At 47.6% G+C, this 18044-nt stretch overlaps 1 long non-coding RNA gene across 1 annotated transcript in view; it reads left to right on the top strand.

Annotated features, from left to right (window-relative positions):
- The window catches only part of LOC137633594 (uncharacterized), a 31410-nt gene extending 16426 nt beyond the window's left edge, over positions 1-14984 (top strand). The window contains exon 3 of the long non-coding RNA XR_011042294.1: positions 12546-14984. This is a non-coding gene — a long non-coding RNA (uncharacterized lncRNA). The remainder of the gene's footprint in view (positions 1-12545) is intronic.
- The last annotated feature ends 3060 nt before the right edge of the window (positions 14985-18044 follow it).

The following is an 18044-nucleotide window of genomic DNA, read 5'->3' as shown; positions in this document are numbered from 1 at the left end:
ATATTTGTTTGAGGCTCGAGGTGAGGGTGGCAGGTTCATCCTTGCCAAGATTCTTGGAAATGATGTGTCTTACCATGCAAGTGGCATTTTTAGATTTATTTCAGAAGCAGGTCTTCTGAAAAATATTTAACTTTTATGACATTCAACTTTTATGATTTTAATTGAATACTCTTATTTTTTATTTGATTTTATTTCTTATTTTTGTATACATAAATTGAATGTTACTGGTGTCAATGACCTTAGATGTCAGGATGCCTGAAAACTTGAAATCAATCAATCAATTTCCATGATCAGCCAAGGATATCGCGTCCCGTTCATAACATCTCTTCCTCCCCTGACAGCGAATCCAGTGTCGCTGAGCCCCTATGCCATGGTATCGACAAAGGGGCTAGCCCTTCGGGCAGAATTCGAGACCATGCTCTAGAAAGATGCTCTCCATAAGGGCGTCGACGGCTTCCCCCGGCTTCTTCAGTCGACTTTTTCTTGTAAAGAAGGCATCTGAAGGCTGGAGACCCGTCATCAGCTCTGAACAAGTTTGTCGAACAAACTTCGTTCAGCGGGGAACAGCAGAGTCATTCAGACTTGCAGTGAGACCACAAGTCTTCAGGTGCACACTGGATCTGAAGGACGAGTACTTCCAGACCCCAATCCATCCTTCTTCCGGGAAGTACTTGAAATTCAGCCTAGACAACAAGGGCTACCAGTTCAAGGTGCTGTGTTTCAATCTCTCCACAGCACCGCAGGTGTTCACCAGAATGTTCACCCTGATATCTTCGTGGCCACACAGGAGCGGCATCCGTCCCCTTCGCTATCTGGATGACTGGCTAACCCCGGCAGTATCGGAATCGACCCTTCTTCGACACCGAGGCAAGCCTCTGGGACTTGGCCAAGATCTAGGGATCATGGTAAATCTCGAGAAGTCTTTTCTGCTTCCTTCCCAACAACTGGGATATTTAGGCATGATATTAGCCACCAATCTCCACAAAGCCTTCCCATCAGTCGACAGGATAGCAAGGCTGAGGAGAGTCGCAGAACCTTTCCTCAGACGAGGAGAGCTTCCAACCCAATTTTGGTTACGTCTCCTAGGTCACCTTTTCCTCCCTGACCCGTCTAGTTCCAAACGGCCGCCTCAGGATGAGATCCCTGCAACGGCGGCTCAAGTCCCGGTGGAACCAAGGCAACGATTCCCCGGACACTCTGGTCCCTTGGGACCTGCGGAACGAATGGACCCGCAGCGGTGGTTGTCCTACGGGAACCTTTGAAAGGGAGTGGATCTTTGCGTCCTTCCCCCGCATTTGATGCTGTTCTCGGACACGGCAAAGAAGGGGGGGGGGGCCACGTTCTGAACCAAAGGATCTCAGGCCTATGGTCAGAATCAGAAAGGTACCTCCTCATCAATCTGCTAGAAATGAAGGCCATATTTCTAGCCCTTCAACAGTTCCAACAACCCCGGCGGGTCACTCCGTGAGCGACAACACCACAGTAGTGGCTTATTTCAACAAGCAGAGAGGTACCTTTTCATAACAGCTTTCCCATCTTGCAGTAGAGATACTGAGATAAACCGTTTCCACTTAATACCACTATCGGCTCGCTTCATTCCGGGCAAAGGAATGTGCTCTCCGACAGTCTGAGGAGAGCCTCGCAGATAGTGAGTGCCGAGTGGTCTTGGGGATCCCTAGTAGCCAACAAAGTCCTGACTTTGTGGTCCCGTTCGCGACAGCCTTGAACTTCAAGCTGCCGCTGTACTACTCCCCAGTCCCGGACCCCAAGGCACTCTGGCAAGACGCCTTCCTACAGCGGTGGGACAACATCGACGTCTACGCCTTCCCACCGTTCTGTCTGGTGAGAAGGGTGCTACTATCAGTCAACCTGTCGATGACTGATAGCTCCGCTACGGCATCATGCAGAGTGGTTCCCGGACCTTCTGCATCCCCTGACGGGACTCCCGAGAGAGCATCCTCCACGACACGAGCTACTCAAGCAACCACCTTGTAACATCTGCCACAGAGCCGTAGCATCGCTTCGGCTTCACGCCTGGAGACTATCCAGCATTCCCTCACAGAAAGAGGCATTCCGCAACAAGTTGCGGAGCGGATGTCTCGACACCTGCGAAAATCATCCGCAGGGGTCTACCAGGCGAAGTGGAGAGTCTTGTGTGGTTGGTGTCGTGGGAAAGGTATCTCTCCCCTTTATGCCACTATTCCAGCAATAGCGGAATTATTGTATACCTGTGGGAGGGAATGCTCCTTTCGCTCTCAGCGGTGAAAGCCTATCGCTCAGCCTTAAGCCTGGCCTGCAGGCTGAAAGGAATAGACTTTTCCTCCTCGCTAGTTCTTTTTTCGCTCATACGAAGCTACGAACTTACCTGCCCCCAGTCGGAAGTGAGACCTCCTCCATGGAACATGGTTCGGGTTCTTAGGGCTCTCAAGAGACCTCCTTGCGAACCATTACGCCAGTCTTCTGATCGTCACCTGACTTGGAAGACAGTGCTCCTGCTCGCTCTAGCCTCGGCCAAGCGTGTCAGCTAACTTCCTGGTCTCTCGTACGTCGTCGCCCATTCAAGAGGAGAGGGGGAGGTAATGTTCTGGTTCGTCCCTGAGTTGGTCACTAGTCTCAAAATCTTGGAGCCCGGACCCTCGGTTCAACTCCTTCAGGATTTTGAGTCTCCGTTCTGTAACAGATGACCCAGACTATCTCCTACTATGCCCAGTAAGGAGTCGGAGGTGTTATCTTAAGAACAGCTGGAGTTTGTTCTCACGTGCAAGCCCTGTTTGGGATCACAGGAAGGACGGAGAGGAGGGTCACCAAGAATACCTTTTCGGCCTGGATTTGAAGGGTCATCCCTCACGCTCTGAATCCATACCCTCCTCCGTCACGTCGCCTTAGGGCACACGACGCCAAGAGGCATCGCTACGTCCCTGGCCTTCAAGAGTAACTACTCTGTGACGCAGGTGCTACAAGCTGGAGTCTGGAAGCGTCAACGACCTTCACAGCCCACTACCTGCAGGACGTGACCCACAGGAGCTTCGATACGTTTTCTATCGGCCCTGTGGGGGCTACACAACAGCTGGTCTAAACCTCAGGCTCCTTAATGGACAGGTAGCAGAAGGTTGAGGGCATTGTTACCCAGTTTTAGACTGCATGAATGAAAGAAGTATGTCTGGCCCTTACTTCTTCCTTCATCCTTCCCTCTCTTGGGGAAAGCAGCATCCTGGGTTCTCTGCATAGCTGACCTCAAACCTCTGCAGGTAACCATGCTTCCTTGTGTTCCTAGTATTAAGATAATACTGTCGCGTCCCCCATACTCTGACAAGGTGGTATTGGGAACGTCCTAGCCTAAAATTCTATCTAAGGGACTTCAGGTCAACTTCCTAGGACAAGTCACACTTCGTCCCTCCACACACGAGCTTATGTAGGCCGCACGTTCCTTGCTCCGCGGTGCAGGGACTCTTTTTCTCGAGTGCTGCTCACTCGGATTCTGAGCCCCCGGGCAAAGCCAAAGCCAGTAAGGCTGGGACTTTTCACCCTTCCTAAGGGGTAAATCACCCCATTTAAATAGCGTGGTTTGTATTTCGGTTACTGAACAAATGACAAATTCGGAGATAATTTGTATTTTTCCTAACCATACAAACCTTAGCTATTTACACATATTTCCCTGCCAGCCCTGTCCCCCAAGGCAAGTCCTACCTCTAAGCGAAGTGAATCAGTTCACCGGTGTGTGAGGGGGAGGGGTAGCTAGCTACCTCTCCCCTACCCCCTCGCTAGCTAGCGAGAGGGTAGTTAACCCTCGTTAAAAATCTAATGGCTCGTCATTTCAGCTACGCCGAAAGTAATACCCCATGTAAATAGCTAAGGTTTGTATGGTTAGGAAAAATACAAATTATCTCCGAATTTGTCATTTTCATTTGGCTGAAAAAATGTCCATCAAATCTAGATCTAAAAGATATTCTTAAATCTAGACTGAGTATCTTTATAACCTTTCATCTGCATCAAAGCCTTTCTTATAGGAAATGTCTGTCTGCTTACTTTGTCTGTTATATTTATGAAGTATTTTGATTACTGTCAGATCAGTATTAAGAAGAGTCTAGCAGTGTTTCATCCTCTAAGGGGGAACCACAAGAAATGATCTTAGTCCAGTGATTTGTAGAAAGCCAGTGAATGCAATTGGCATTAGAATCTTATCTTGTGCCTTTGAACCTCATCATTTGTTTTCTTCTCTCCAAGATGTTCACCTTCTCACACTTCATGTTGCTTTGTTAACCAATTTTCAGTCTAGGAAAATCTTATCAGTTAATATATAATTTTGTGGTTTTGAGAAGACTCATGTCTAAAGTAAAAGTTCAAACTTGCTGCAAATGTTTTTATGTTGAACAGACAGATATGTCTTTTTAAAATCTATTTGTTCCGTAACTGAATACAAACCAAAGCTATTTACATGGGGTAATTACTTTGGCGACAGCCGATGACGAGTCATAAAGTTTTAACGAGGGTTTCCTACCCCACCGCTAGTTAGCGGGGGGTAGGGAGGGGTAGCTAGCTACCCCTCCCCCCTCACACACACCGGTGAAGATCCACTTTACTTCTGGCTCGGGAAGAGAACAGACCTGTCTGTGCTCCACCTCGCTTTGACCGCCATATTAATCTGTTTTTGCTTTCTCTCTTTTGTAATGTGTGTGAAGTTGGCCTCTACTGACAATGCGTACCTGCCCTGGACTTTCCGGCCGCCCTTGCCGGACCTTTATGTCGGCCGTGGAAACGGACCCACACTCCTTATGCCCCCAGTGAATTTGTGTATTGAGTGTAGGGAGTGGTCTACCTCCCAGTGGGAGAGGTTTGCCCGGCGACATAAGAAGAAGGCTAAGAAGGATCGTTCTCCTTCCGAGGTTTCTCGGAAGGGAGGAAATCCTAAGTCTTCCTCTTCCGCCGCCCATTCCTCTTCCGAAGCTCCCGCTCGGGCGACCTCTTCCGAGAGGCCGGCGAGAGGTAGCGTAGACCGTAATATTGATGTCATTAACCGACCCCGTGGCGAGGAAGAGGTCGTTGCGTACCATAGCGAGGCTGCTGCCCCTCCCCCCTCGAAGGAGGTATTTGTTTCTAACAATGACCTTTTTCAGCTTTGGGCTTCCTTAGGGCTACAGGGTTCGCCCTCCAAGGAAGTCTTGTTTAGTATGATCAAACGAGGTGCGGCTGCCGAACAATCGTCAACCTCAGCGGACGTAGATCCTTTGTCTGTGGTTGACGTTGTTGTGTCGGAAACGTCCCGTGGGTCTGACCAAACTCCTGTTTCTGTGGCTGCGGTAGCAAAAGGCTCTGTCTCTCCCTCCGAACATACTTCGAGGGAGGAGCTTAGTCCCACGGTCTCTCCTTCCGCTGTGACTTCCTCTCGGGGGAGTTCTCTGGTAGAGACGCCTCTTCGGAGGCCTGTTGATGGTCAGCCTGCTGATCCCACGGCCCCTCGTGGGCGTATAAGGCGGAAGGCTCGTCCTCCCCTTCGCTGTAGAGGCCTTTCTTCCCCCTTCAAAGGGGTTAGAAGGCGTCTCTTCGGCTCGTCGTCACCACAGTCCTCTGCGGAGGAGACGACTCGCCGTTCTCCTGATCTACCTGCTACCACCCTTGACCTCTCCAGGGATCGTTCGCGATCCCCGTCGGAGGATGGTCGTCCTTCGGGACAATGTGAGCTGTCACCTCAGCCGTCTACATCTACTGCTGCTGACGTGCTTTATGCGCCAGAGATTGCCACTGCGCAACCTCCTGACCCTTCGGGGTCTCAGGGACTAGAGCGCGCAATTGCGCCACTTGCCCCTAAGCATAAGGCTCCGCCTACACTACCTGTTGCTGTTGTTCCCGCTGTTCCTGACAAAGCGCCTCGGCGCTTACCCTTTAGCGTTTGCGCCGCTGTTTCTGTTGAGCGCCGTCACCCTTCTGCAGTTCCTGATGTAGCGTGTAAGCGCCCAACTGCGCCAACACGCCCTGCTCCTGTTATAGCACCGCCCGCGGCGCTCTCCTGCGCACTTGCAACCAGTTCCTGATAAGGCGCTTATGCGCCCACCGGTGCCCCAGCGGCCTTCAGCGTTCACGCGCCCTCCGGCTCCTCGCTGGCCCCCGGTTCCTGTTTCTTCGCGCGCGATACAGGAGGTTCATGAGTTGGCGCACAGGCGGCCACAGGTTCCTTCGGACTCGTCGCGCCCTGCGGGGGAGAGACATGATACGCGTCCCCGCGCGATTGCAGCACCAGCGCTCACGCGCACCCCATCACGCCCACCTAAGGAGGTTCGCGATACTAGGGAGTCTCGTGATACGAGAGAGGTTCGCGATGCGCGTCCGCACGCAGTTCCTGCTACAGCTCCGTCGTGACGACTCAGCTCGTCGCCCCAGAGGTTGCCAAGTCAGCGCATGGGCGCTCACGGCTGCCTCTGGAACCGCGTGAATCTGTTAATACTACGATCGCACTCGACGCGCCCCGATCGCTCGTCGCCCCAGAGGTTGCCAAGTCAGCGCACGGGCGCTCACGGCCGCCTCTGGATCCGCGCGAATCTGTTAAAGCTATGATCGCGCTCCAATCGCTCGTCGTCCCAGAGGTTGCCAAGTCAGCGCATGGGCGCTCACGGCTGCCTCTGGAACCGCGCGACTCTGTTAACGCTATGATCGCCATCGCCCACACACGCTCGCGGGCATGTTCCCGACCATCCTCCTGCGTGCCATCGCGCCCCCGCGTCCGCCCCCGCCCACGCGGAGGCGCGCGCGCGCGATTTTCCAGCTTCGCGCGCGATCCTTATCTGGGCCCAGTTTATGAGTCCCAGCGCGATCGCCGGCAGGCGGTTTCTTCTGTGTCACATTCCCCTCCCCGCAAGCGCAGACCAGCGAGTTCGACAGAGGGAGAACACTCCTCTGACAGGTATAGGGATTCTTCTACAGCCCGACAGGCGAACCCTCGTGTATCGACTCCTCCTAGGGATCCGTCGATCCCTTTCCCTTCAGAGGGAGTGTCTGACAGCGCTGCTGTCAGTCAGCAGCCCTGGTTCGACACCCTACTCAGAGCTCTCGTGCGGGCTATTAAGCCAACACACTCTGATTCGGGTCACGATCCAGCGGCAGCTTCCTCCCCCCTGAAGAGGAAGAGAGGAGTTTCTCCCGTAGCCTCTCCTCCGAGGCCTTTGCTGTCCCCGCGTAGATCCTTGCGCAAAGATCCTTCTCCCCCTCAGACCTTCTCGCCCTCCCCTGTGGAGGAGGATTACCCCTCCTCAGGGGAGTCGGTTGAGCAGGAATACTCTCCCATCGCACCAATGGTGAATGTTCCTCCTCTTCCCGAGAGGTCTCCTCGTCCCGAGGTGGAGAAGGACTTGCCCCCTTCGCTTTTGGAGTTCTGCATCCCTCCTAGGAGGTAACCTAAGGACTCTTAAGACGATTCCAAAATCGTCTTCTAGGATCAGACAGGAACAGCCCAGGGACGTAAAGGATGCCCCACGTTTCCCCCCAGGAAGAGCCTCTGGGGTCCAGAGACCTCGCTGCAAGTCCGTCTAGAGGCGAGCCCCAGGAGTCAGAACACGCATTCTGGCAGGTCCTGACTCTCATGAGGAACCTTAATGGGATTCCAGACCCTGAGGTCCCACCTCGTGAGGGTAAGGATACGGTCCTGGATCGCATCTTTGGCACTCAGAAGCCTTCTAGAGCCAGCGCAGCATTGCCCTGGTCCCAGGGGATGAAGAGCGCCAGAGACAAGATCGAGGGCCAGCTCGCGGAGCTTGCCTCCTCCAGTAGATCCAGTGCCGGAAGTAAGCTCCTCCCTCCTCCTTGTGTCCATCAGAGGAGGTACTTTGAAGTCCTTGAGGAGTCTACATTGAGCCTTCCCCTACATCATTCCATGGAGGGGCTCACAGGGGGAGTTCCTCTCGAGAGGCTCTCCAACCGGCACGCATCCTTCTCAGCCACTGAGATCCAGAGCCAGGAGAAGGTCATCAAGTGCGCTATGCAAGCCACTTCATGGCTTGACACCTGGCTGGGGTCTCTGGGCATCCTGGTGCGTTCCAAGGATCTCTCCAAGGAAAGCACTAGGAGGGCACTGGAAACTTTTCTCCTATTGGGTACTCAGACCATCGAGTTCCTGTCCCACCAAGTCTTGAGCTTGTGGGCCAACACGATCCTCAAACGCAGGGACGCTGTTGTCGAGAGGTTCCACCATAAGGTTCCCAGTGCCGAGTCGAGCAGGCTCAGACACTCTTCCGTCCTCGGTAAGAGCTTGTTTGAGCCTAAGGATGTGGAGCTCTCTGCCGAGAGGTGGAGGAAATCCATTCAGGATTCCCTCATCCATAGGGCCCTTACATCAAGGGGTTAAGCCCCCAGCGGTTCAGCAGCCCCGTCCCATGAATGATACGAAGAATACTACCGTAGCAGCGAAGCCCAAGGTGTCTAAGCCCTTTCCTGCCAAGGGCAGGAGGGGTAAAAAGTCCTCCAGGGGAGGCAAGAACCCTAGAGGCTCCGGCCGAGGCCGGAAGCGCTAGGGTTGGCATTTCCCCCGCGTGTCCACCAGTGGGGGGATGCCTGCAGAGGTGCGCAGCAAGGTGGCAGCAACTGGGGGCGGATGCATGGACGGTCTCCGTGATATCTCTAGGGTATCGCGTCCCATTCACAGCATCTCTCCCTCCCCTGACAGCGAATCCAGTGTCGTTGAACTCTTTTGCCATGGGAACGGCGAAAGGGCAGGCCCTTCGGGCCGAAGTCCAGACCATGTTGGAGAAGGACACTCTCCAGGAGGTCGTGGACGGGTCCCCAGGCTTTTACAGTCGACTCTTTCTTGTGAGAAAGGCGTCTGGAGGCTGGAGACCAGTCATCGACCTCTCGACCCTGAACGGGTTTGTCAAGCAGACCCCGTTCAGTATGGAGACGGCAGACACGGTCAGGCTTGCAGTGAGACCGCGAGACTTCATGTGCACACTGGATCTGAAGGACGTGTACTTCCAGATCCCAATCCATCCGTCTAAAAGGAAGTACCTGAGATTTTGCCTAGACAACAAGATCTTCCAGTTCAAGGTGCTGTGTTTCGGTCTCTCCACAGCCCCTCAGGTGTTCACCAGAGTCTTCACCATCATCTCTTCTTGGGCTCACAGGATCGGCATCCGTCTCCTCCGTTACCTGGACGACTGGCTGATCCTAGCAGACTCGGAGGCATCCCTTCTTCGCTACCGAGACAAGCTCCTCGAAGTTTGCTGAGATCTGGGGATCGTGGTAAACCTCGAGAAGTCCTCTCTGCAGCCCTCTCAGAAGCTGGTGTATCTAGGCATGATCATAGACACCAATCTCCACAAAGCCTTCCCGTCAGACGAAAGGTTAGCAAGGCTGAGGAAGGTTGCGAAACCTTTCCTCAATCGAAAAGAACTCCCAGCCCAGTCGTGGCTTCGTCTCCTCGGCCATCTCTCCTCCCTGACCCGCCTCGTTCCCAACAGTCGTCTCAGGATGAGATCCCTTCAGTGGTGACTCAAGTCCCGGTGGAGTCAAGGGCTCGACTCCCCAGACATCCTGATCCCCATGGGATCTGCGGAACGAGCGGACCTCAGATGGTGGGTGGCAGACGAGAACCTGCGAAAGGGAGTGGATCTTCTCGTCTCTACCCCGGAATTGATGCTGTTTTCAGACGCATCAAACAAGGGGTGGGGTGCCCATGTTCTGAACCACAGGGCCTCAGGCCTGTGGTCAGAATCAGAAAAGTACCTTCACATAAACCTGCTGGAGATGAAGGCCGTTTTTCTGGCCCTTCAAAAGTTCCACCAAGTCCTGGCGGGCCACTCCGTAGTGGTAATGAGCGACAACACTACGGTGGTGGCTTACATCAGCAAGCAGGGAGGTACCTTTTCGGAACAGCTGTCCCATCTTGCAGTAGAGATCCTGAGATGGTGCGAAGCCCACTCGATATCACTTGTGGCTCGCTTCATTTCAGGCAAGAGGAATGTGCTCGCCGACAGTCTGAGCAGAGCGACGCAGATAGTGAGTACCGAGTGGTCTTTGGATCCTCGGATAGCCGACAAAGTCCTGACTTTGTGGGGTTCCCCGACTGTGGACCTGTTAGATACAGCGTTGAACACCAAGCTTCCGCTGTACTGCTCCCCAGTCCTGGACCCCAAGACCCTCTGGCAAGATGCCTTCCAACAACGGTGGGACAATGTCGACGTGTACGCCTTTCCCCCGTTCTGTCTGATAAGGAGGGTCCTCAACAAGACCAGAGCATCAGTCAACCTCTTGATGACCTTGATAGCTCCGCTATGGCATCACGCAGAATGGTTCACGGAGATCCCGAGGGAACTCCCTCCACGTCACGAGCTACTCAAACAACCACACTCCAACATCTTTCACAAAGCCGTAGATTCGCTTCGGCTTCACGCCTGGAGATTATCCAGTATCTCCTCAAAGAGAGAGGATTTGCTCAACAAGTTGCGGAAAGGATGTCTGGCCACCTGCGCAGGTCATCCGCAGGAGTCTACCAGGCGAAGTGGAGAGTTTTCTGTGGTTGGTGCCGGGGAAGGGGTTTTTCTCCCCTCGATGCCACTTTACCAGCAATAGCGGAGTTCCTTGTGTATCTGCGGGAAGAAATGCGCTTTTCAGTCTTGGCAGTGAAAGTCTATCGCTCAGCCTTAAGTCTTGCCTTCAGGCTCAAAGGAATGGACATTTCCTCCTCGCTGGAACTGTCTCTTCTCATACGGAGTTACGAACTTACCTGCCCTCAGTCGGAAGTGAGACCTCCTCCTTGGAACGTGGTTCGGGTTCTCAGGTCTCTTCAGAGGCCTCCCTACGAACCATTGCGCCAGGCTTCTGATCGCCACCTTACCTGGAAGACGGTGTTCCTGCTAGCTTTGGCCTCGGCTAAGCGAGTCAGTGAACTGCATGGTCTCTCCTACGATGTCGCCCATTGAAGGGGATGGGGGGAGGTAACGCTCGGCTTCGTCCCTGAGTTTGTTACTAAGACTCAGAACCCAGGAGTGCAGGACCCTAGGTTTGACTCTTTCCAGGTTTCGAGTCTTCGTTCTGTAACAGATGACCCAGACCATCTCCTACTGTGCCCAGTGAGGAGTCTGAGGTTGTATCTCAAAAGAACAGCTGCAGTCCGCCCCCAGGTGCGGAACTTGTTCGTCAGCACCGGGGAAACGAAAAGGAGGGTCACCAGGAATACCATCTCGGCCTGGATTCGCAAGGTGATCCTCCTGGCCTTGAGTTCTGACCCTCCTCCGTCACGGCGCCCTAGGGCACATGATGTCAGGGGCGTTGCTACGTCCCTGGCCTTCAGGAAGAACTTTTCGGTGACGCAGGTCCTGCAAGCTGGTGTGTAGAAGCGTCGCACCACCTTCACGGCCCACTACATGCAAGACGTGACACACAGGAGGCTCGATACGTTTTCTATCGGCCCTGTGGTGGCTGCACAACAGCTGGTCTAACCTCTGGCTCCTAACTGGACAGGTAGCAGAAGGTTGAGGGCATTGTTACCCAGTTTTAGTCTGCGTGAATGAAAAGATCTGTCTGGCCCTTTTCTTTTCTTCATCCTCTCCTCCTTGGAGAAAAACAGCATCCTGGGTCCTTTGCACAGCTGACCTCGAACCTCTGCAGGTAAGCCATGCTCCCTTGTGTTCCTAGTTTTAAGATGTAATACTGTCATGTCCCCATACCCTGACGAGGTGGTATTGGGTAGTCCTAGCCTAGATTTCCCTCTAAAGAACTCCAGGCCAACTTCCTAGGACATGTCACTGCTCACCTTCACACACGACTTAACGTAGGCCGCAGCAGCCCCTCAGCTGTCTGCGAGGCGCAGGGGCCCAACCCTTGAGTTCCTTTATGGACTCGGGTTAGGAGCCCCCGGGCAAGCCAAAGCCAGTATGTCAGGGGACTTACCTCCCTTCCTAAGGGTTGAGTCACCCCATGTAAATAGCGTTAGTTTGTATTCAGTTATGGAACAAATGACAAATTAGTAGATAAATTGTATTTTTCCTAACGATACAAACCTTAGCTATTTAAAGTTATGTGCCCGCCAGCCCTGTCCCCCAAGATAAATCCTACCTCTAAGTAAAGTGGATCTTCACCGGTGTGTGTGAGGGGGGAGAGGGTAGCTAGCTACCCCTCCCTACCCACCGCTAACTAGAGGTGGGGTAGGAAACTCTCGTTAAAACTTTATGGCTCGTCATCGGCTGTCGCCAAAGTAATTACCCCATGTGAATAGCTTAGGTTTGTATCGTTAGGAAAAATACAAATTATCTACGAATTTGTCATTTTAACGTTAATACTATTCTTAAACTTTTATTTTAATTGTTAATTACTTTTCTTTTATTTTATTTCTTTCCTTGTTTCCTTTCCTCACCGAGCTATTTTTCCCTGTTGGAACCCTTGGTCTTATAGCATCCTGCTTTTCCAACTAGGTTTATAGCTTAGCTAGTAATAATAATGATAATAATAATAATAAAATCTTGTAGTATTTTTATGTAAACTCTTCAATATCACAAGCAATTTTACATTGTTGTGAGGTACAATAACTTTGTAATATGTTTGTATAATGATCTTGTATCTTTCAGGTGCAAAACTTGAATTCAAAGAGCCACATTATTCCCCGTCCTCAAGTGGAAGGTTCATGAGCACCTCAACAGGAAGAAACTCACCATAGAGCTACTTCACCTACAGTACTTGTTAGTTGGGAGAGAATATATCAGGGTCAAGGAAAGATGAGGATTATAGATGAAATAGCAAAATCTACCTTTAGTAAACAGGATTAAACCCTGAAGATATATGTGCTATTAGACTGGAGAGAAGGTTGGAGGAGATTCACTCTGAAAAGGGTTCAGTTGGGCAAGTCTACTGTATACATTAGTTTCCCTGTGCTAATACAGACATTGTTGATAAAGACTGTAGTTTCCCCTAGGAAAAAAGGATAGTAAGACAATATTACAGTATATACAAGAGTTCAATAAGCATATTTATTTACTTTTGCCTCAAAATACTGTTCAGCTTCTATCAAGCTTGTCTTTGTCAAAGAAGTCAGACGGTTAGTTGAACAAACATTGACTAATAGTATGTGCAAGAAGTTAGGAAAAGGAAAGCCTTTTCTATTGGATTTGAGTTACGTTCTGTCTGGTCACATCTTTCATCTTAAATTTTTTCTTTAAGCATTAAATTTTCCATCACTTACAAAGGAATCTTTAGAGATATTCTGTTATTGATAGGACATAAGAATAGCACACACAGGTACTGATTATCGCTCTTTCAAAAGTCAGGAGAAGACAACTCCATATTAGGAAATTAATATCTTTCTTTTAGTAAAGAACATTTCCTATATAGGACTCTTGAAGGACTAGACCATTTTCCCCAAGTGCAAGGGCACTACTGCATTACCCGTCCAAATGTGTTAATATTTGTGTGAAATATCCTGTTCACAATAATTATTTCCTGGCAGATCTCCCTACTCTCATGTTGTTCCACTGGATACCATTCACTTGGACATATTATTCTTCAACTTGAGTTGTTGCTATTTCAATTCTCAGTGAATTTGGTACAGCATTTGTTAATATCTGCAAAGAATGTCAATCAGATATCCACAAAAAATAATACACTACTGAATAGTTTAGTTATATTGGTACAGAACTTTCCTGCTTCTTTGTAGTACTACAAACATCTTCTTCCCTAATTTAATTCAAATATTTGAGCTCATTTAATTATCTGTACAATCACTAGAGGCTGTTTTTTGAGTCTTCCTCTTTGCTTACTTTTTAGGTCCACAAATTAATGTATCTTTTTCACTATTGGTGTCTGCAAACTACTTATCCAGGGGACCTAGAACTTCAGACTGATGCACTGAATTGTCTAATGAAATTTCTGTGTAAGGTTTGATTGCAAAGTATTCAACTTGCCACATTTTGAAACGGAAGTTACAAGACTCCGCTTTGTGTAAAGGATTCACATGTTAACAATTTCATTTATGATTCTTTTATAGGTTTACATATTTTACATTATGTTTAATGTACACATTGTCCAACTGAAGGATTGTGTGAGATATCACACCTAATGCATCCAACACTAGCATGCACCGAAAGCTCCATCTTAGATTACCCTTTACCTAAATACAGTACTTGCACCCCATACCATAAGACAGGCTCTCATCCTGCGGCTTGTTTGAGGCCATAAAACCTTTCAAACACATCGCACACTTTGTCTATCACCCTTATTACTAATTTGTATTCATAAGACCCTTTTAGAAATATCAATCCTTATTAAAGGTCTTTCATTTTTGGTTGTCAATAATCATATGCGATTCACAAGCCATTATGAACTTCATTTGCCATATTATCAAACTTTCACGTAAGCTGAACTTAGAAATTGATGTGTCAGTCATATATTGAAGACTTCAGGTTAGCTTAAAAGTCAAATCTTTTCAATACCAACATCCAAGATTCGTTTGTAACATTTGAACATTCTGAGAATTATTGTCAATTTGTACTTTATTTCTTTAAGTTATTCCAGATTGAATCCTGTTTTGCAAAAAGTGTTAGTGAACAAACATTAATAAGAGGATTGATTTTAAGGTTATGGTGTAAATAAAAGATTGTTTTTATATTTATTTACCTTTGTAGTGAAGAAAATTGTTATTTTTACTGTGCCATGACAATATCATGAAACTGGTTTCCTTTGCAGGTAGAGAATTTGGGGTTTATATCTTTGGTTTTAACTTGTGAAATGAGATGTTGTTCTGTGATGTTATATTTTCTTTGATTGTTAGGTTAGGGATAGAAATATAGACTCTGTAAGTTTAAAGACTGTATAACCTTCTCTTTTGGGTCATTGGGAAGAATCTTTGTTGTCTTGGTGATTTGGTGCAAGAACTCTTCCAACTAGATTCATGAATAACATATCAGGAAAAATTGTAAAATAGAATTTCCTCTGTAAGAGAAGTGAATTTAGTTTTCAAGGATTTCCTCTTGAATATTCCAGTTACAATTCAATTTTAAAACTTGTAGTTCAATGTATGCAAATATTGTGAGAGACTGTTTTAAAACTCCTTGATTAAGTTAGTTTTAGGTTTAACAGAAGTTCCGTAGACCTTGTTAGGGAGTTTAGAGTTCCTGGGAGTAGTTTTGATAACTAGATATTTCTAATGGAGTTCGACTTGAAATGATTCTCTGTGTTCCTTGTAGGTCTGTATTTATATCAGTCCTCTTTTTCCATGATTTACAGGCCTACGTCGTGCCATTCCCATATCTACAGACTTCATAAGAAACTCCCAGACATTTCTAGAGTATAAAGTCTTGATTTCATCTTGTACCAAACTGGATGCTATAAAATTTTGTAATATCACCAACGTGGATTTCTTAGTTTGACAGAACTTTAGTCAGAATAGAAGAGTACTTTAATTAGATGGGTCGTATCTATATGTGTATAGTTATAGGTTCTTTAATATTAAAAACGGGTAGATTATTGATAGATTGTCAGCAAAAAGCATTTCTTTTACTTGTATTTTTAGTTGGAGAACTCTTCCAAGGCAGATCAGTTTATTACCGTATACTTTTATAGGCGGTTGAAAAGTTGAGGTCACTTGTAGTTTCGTTCTTTTGTTAATATTGTAGAGGATTCATTTTTCTCTGGGTCCAAGTATCTTTTTCAATTATTTCATCTAAGTGTTTCATGAAAAATTGTGAAATGGCAAAATGAAGGTCTAGATAAACCATGGTTTTAACATTTAATCTTATTTTTGGTAAAGAGTTTATGAATAATTGTATCTAGAGGCAGTTAGTCATGAGATTATACTGTATATTGAAAAACATTAGCTAATTATTTGGTTGTCCTTTAGGAGTTTGCAAGGTGAGGAAAAAACTACACAATTGGTTCTTGTTTTCTGTTTGCATATTGCAATCTTAACTGGTGGATTTGTTGCACTGAAGTGTAACTGCATTTGCCTTACATTGGTCTCCTGCATTTTCCTTATATTGGTCTCCAATGCAAATGGACAAAGTTTTGGTGTACACTATGTCGGGATCGATTATAGTTAGTATTTTTTCTTCAATATTTCATTTGATTCCTAAGGATGGGCGAGTGATGCTTTTCTACATTGTCTTTTGCGTCCTTTAAACTTTGTCTCTTTACACCTTGAACGATGGTTTTTCTCTGCCGTTTTCTCACAATATGAGGATGTCACTTCTTGAGATGACTCTTGTCTTTTAGCCTAAAGGAATGACCTGGTAGTTTGTTGCATTCATTGGAATCTGTGCGAGTCCTGTCAGGTCCTTTATGGATAGGATATGTCACAAGAGTTCCACGTGGGACGTAGGATCCCTGCAATGAGAATATTTTCATTACTTGAGCTGGAATAGATTCAGTTGCTCTACCAAGAATCCATTCTTTATCTAATGTGACGTTGCCTTCCTTCCTGCATTACTTTTAATAAGGAAGAAATAAGCTTCTCATGAACCTTTTTACCTGATTTGCACAACATGACCCTTTTGCATCATTTTCTGTTGCACTTTGGTCTTCTGTTGTCCTTTGGGATCTGATTTGTGTAACTTTTTTTCTTTTGTTGGTTTTCTCTGGCCAAATTATTGCTCCTTGGAACAAATTGGCCATAGAACAGCAGTTGTCAGTTTCTTACAAATCTCAAGGTATTTTTTAATATCTATAAATTTATCTTTATTCTTTACTTTTTGTGGGTTGTGCTGCTTTCATTCTGGGTCTGGTCTCTTGGGCTTGTAGCCATCTGCTTTCCCAAGTAGCTCTAATAATGGCCAGATTAATCTGCTGTGACTCACCTTCTCTGCAACCTAATGAAGTGATCTGTAATTACCCAGGAAATTAAAAAGTCATTGTCCTGTTTTACACCTTTCTTTCAGGGCAATGCAAATCTCCGCTTTGTAGTAGAGCCTCACTGTTTTTCCCTTGGTTGCAACTCTTATGTTAAGTGTACTCTAGGCCTTAACACTACCTTACTGACTAAATTCATTGATGGAGAGACTTTTGTCTTTATCTTGTCATGCATCTGTCAATTTATGCAGCACCAGTTACTTTGTTGCCCATTATATGGATTCCAGTGTTTCATAAGTTATTTCATTGCTAATGGGTCACATTTGTAATACTTTATATCTTAAGAATAGAGTTGAAATTACGAAAGCCAAAATATTGGCCATTTTCAAAACACAAGTTGATAATGGTGTAATATAATGAGGAAAGGTAATATTCCAGAAAGGTTAGAAACACCAGGTCGTATATTGGGACTACCTTTAGTGCAATTTAGTGTGATGCTAAATCAATGTGAACAAAATAAGGAAGATGAACAACATCATGGTAGCCGTGAATAAATAAATTTTCAATATTAATCTTACCCGATGATCATGTAGCTGTCAACTCTGTTGCCCGACAGAAATCTACGGTCGGGATACGCCAGCGATCGCTATACAGGTGGGGGTGTACACAACAGCGCCATCTGTGAGCAGGTACTCAAGCACTTCTTGTCAACAAGAACTCAATTTTTCCTCTGTCGTGCCTCCGGCTAGACCTACTTGGATACGCTGTTGATTCTGGAGTTATTGTTCACGATTTGGTGATGTATTTGCTCTAGAGTTTAGCCTTCGCTATTCAGGAAGCTTTATCTTTAGCTTAGCAAGCTTTTGGAATTAATTTGAATTAATTATGGTGACGAAGAGAGTATGTACTCTCTTTCACTTTTAAATGGCCGACCCTTCCCTTAGACGGAAGTGTTGGTGTCGAAGAGAGTATAGACTCTCTTTCACTTTTTATTTTATATCTCTCCGCCATTTATAGGCCTCTTCGATTAACTTTCCTTTTATTATAAACTTAAGACGAGAGAGCCCATTTATTCCTCGTCTGCGGAAGAGGTTTCTCGCAGAAACCATGGACCAAATCTTGCAGCTTTTAAGTGCAAGTCGGTCCCTTCCGCGCAAGTCCAACGGCCTAGGTGTAGCCACTGGGTCAGTTCGGACTCGCTGCAGTACGACAACTGCACACCTCCTAAGAGAGGCTAGGTGGTACCTCAACAGGCAGTAACTCCGTCTGTTGCCGCACCAGCTGTTTTAGAC

The sequence above is a fragment of the Palaemon carinicauda genome, chromosome 43 (genome assembly GCF_036898095.1).
Source record: "Palaemon carinicauda isolate YSFRI2023 chromosome 43, ASM3689809v2, whole genome shotgun sequence".
NCBI lineage: Eukaryota > Metazoa > Arthropoda > Malacostraca > Decapoda > Palaemonidae > Palaemon > Palaemon carinicauda.
Note: the sequence above shows the minus strand (reverse complement) of the source record. Positions and strands in the feature narration are given on the sequence as shown.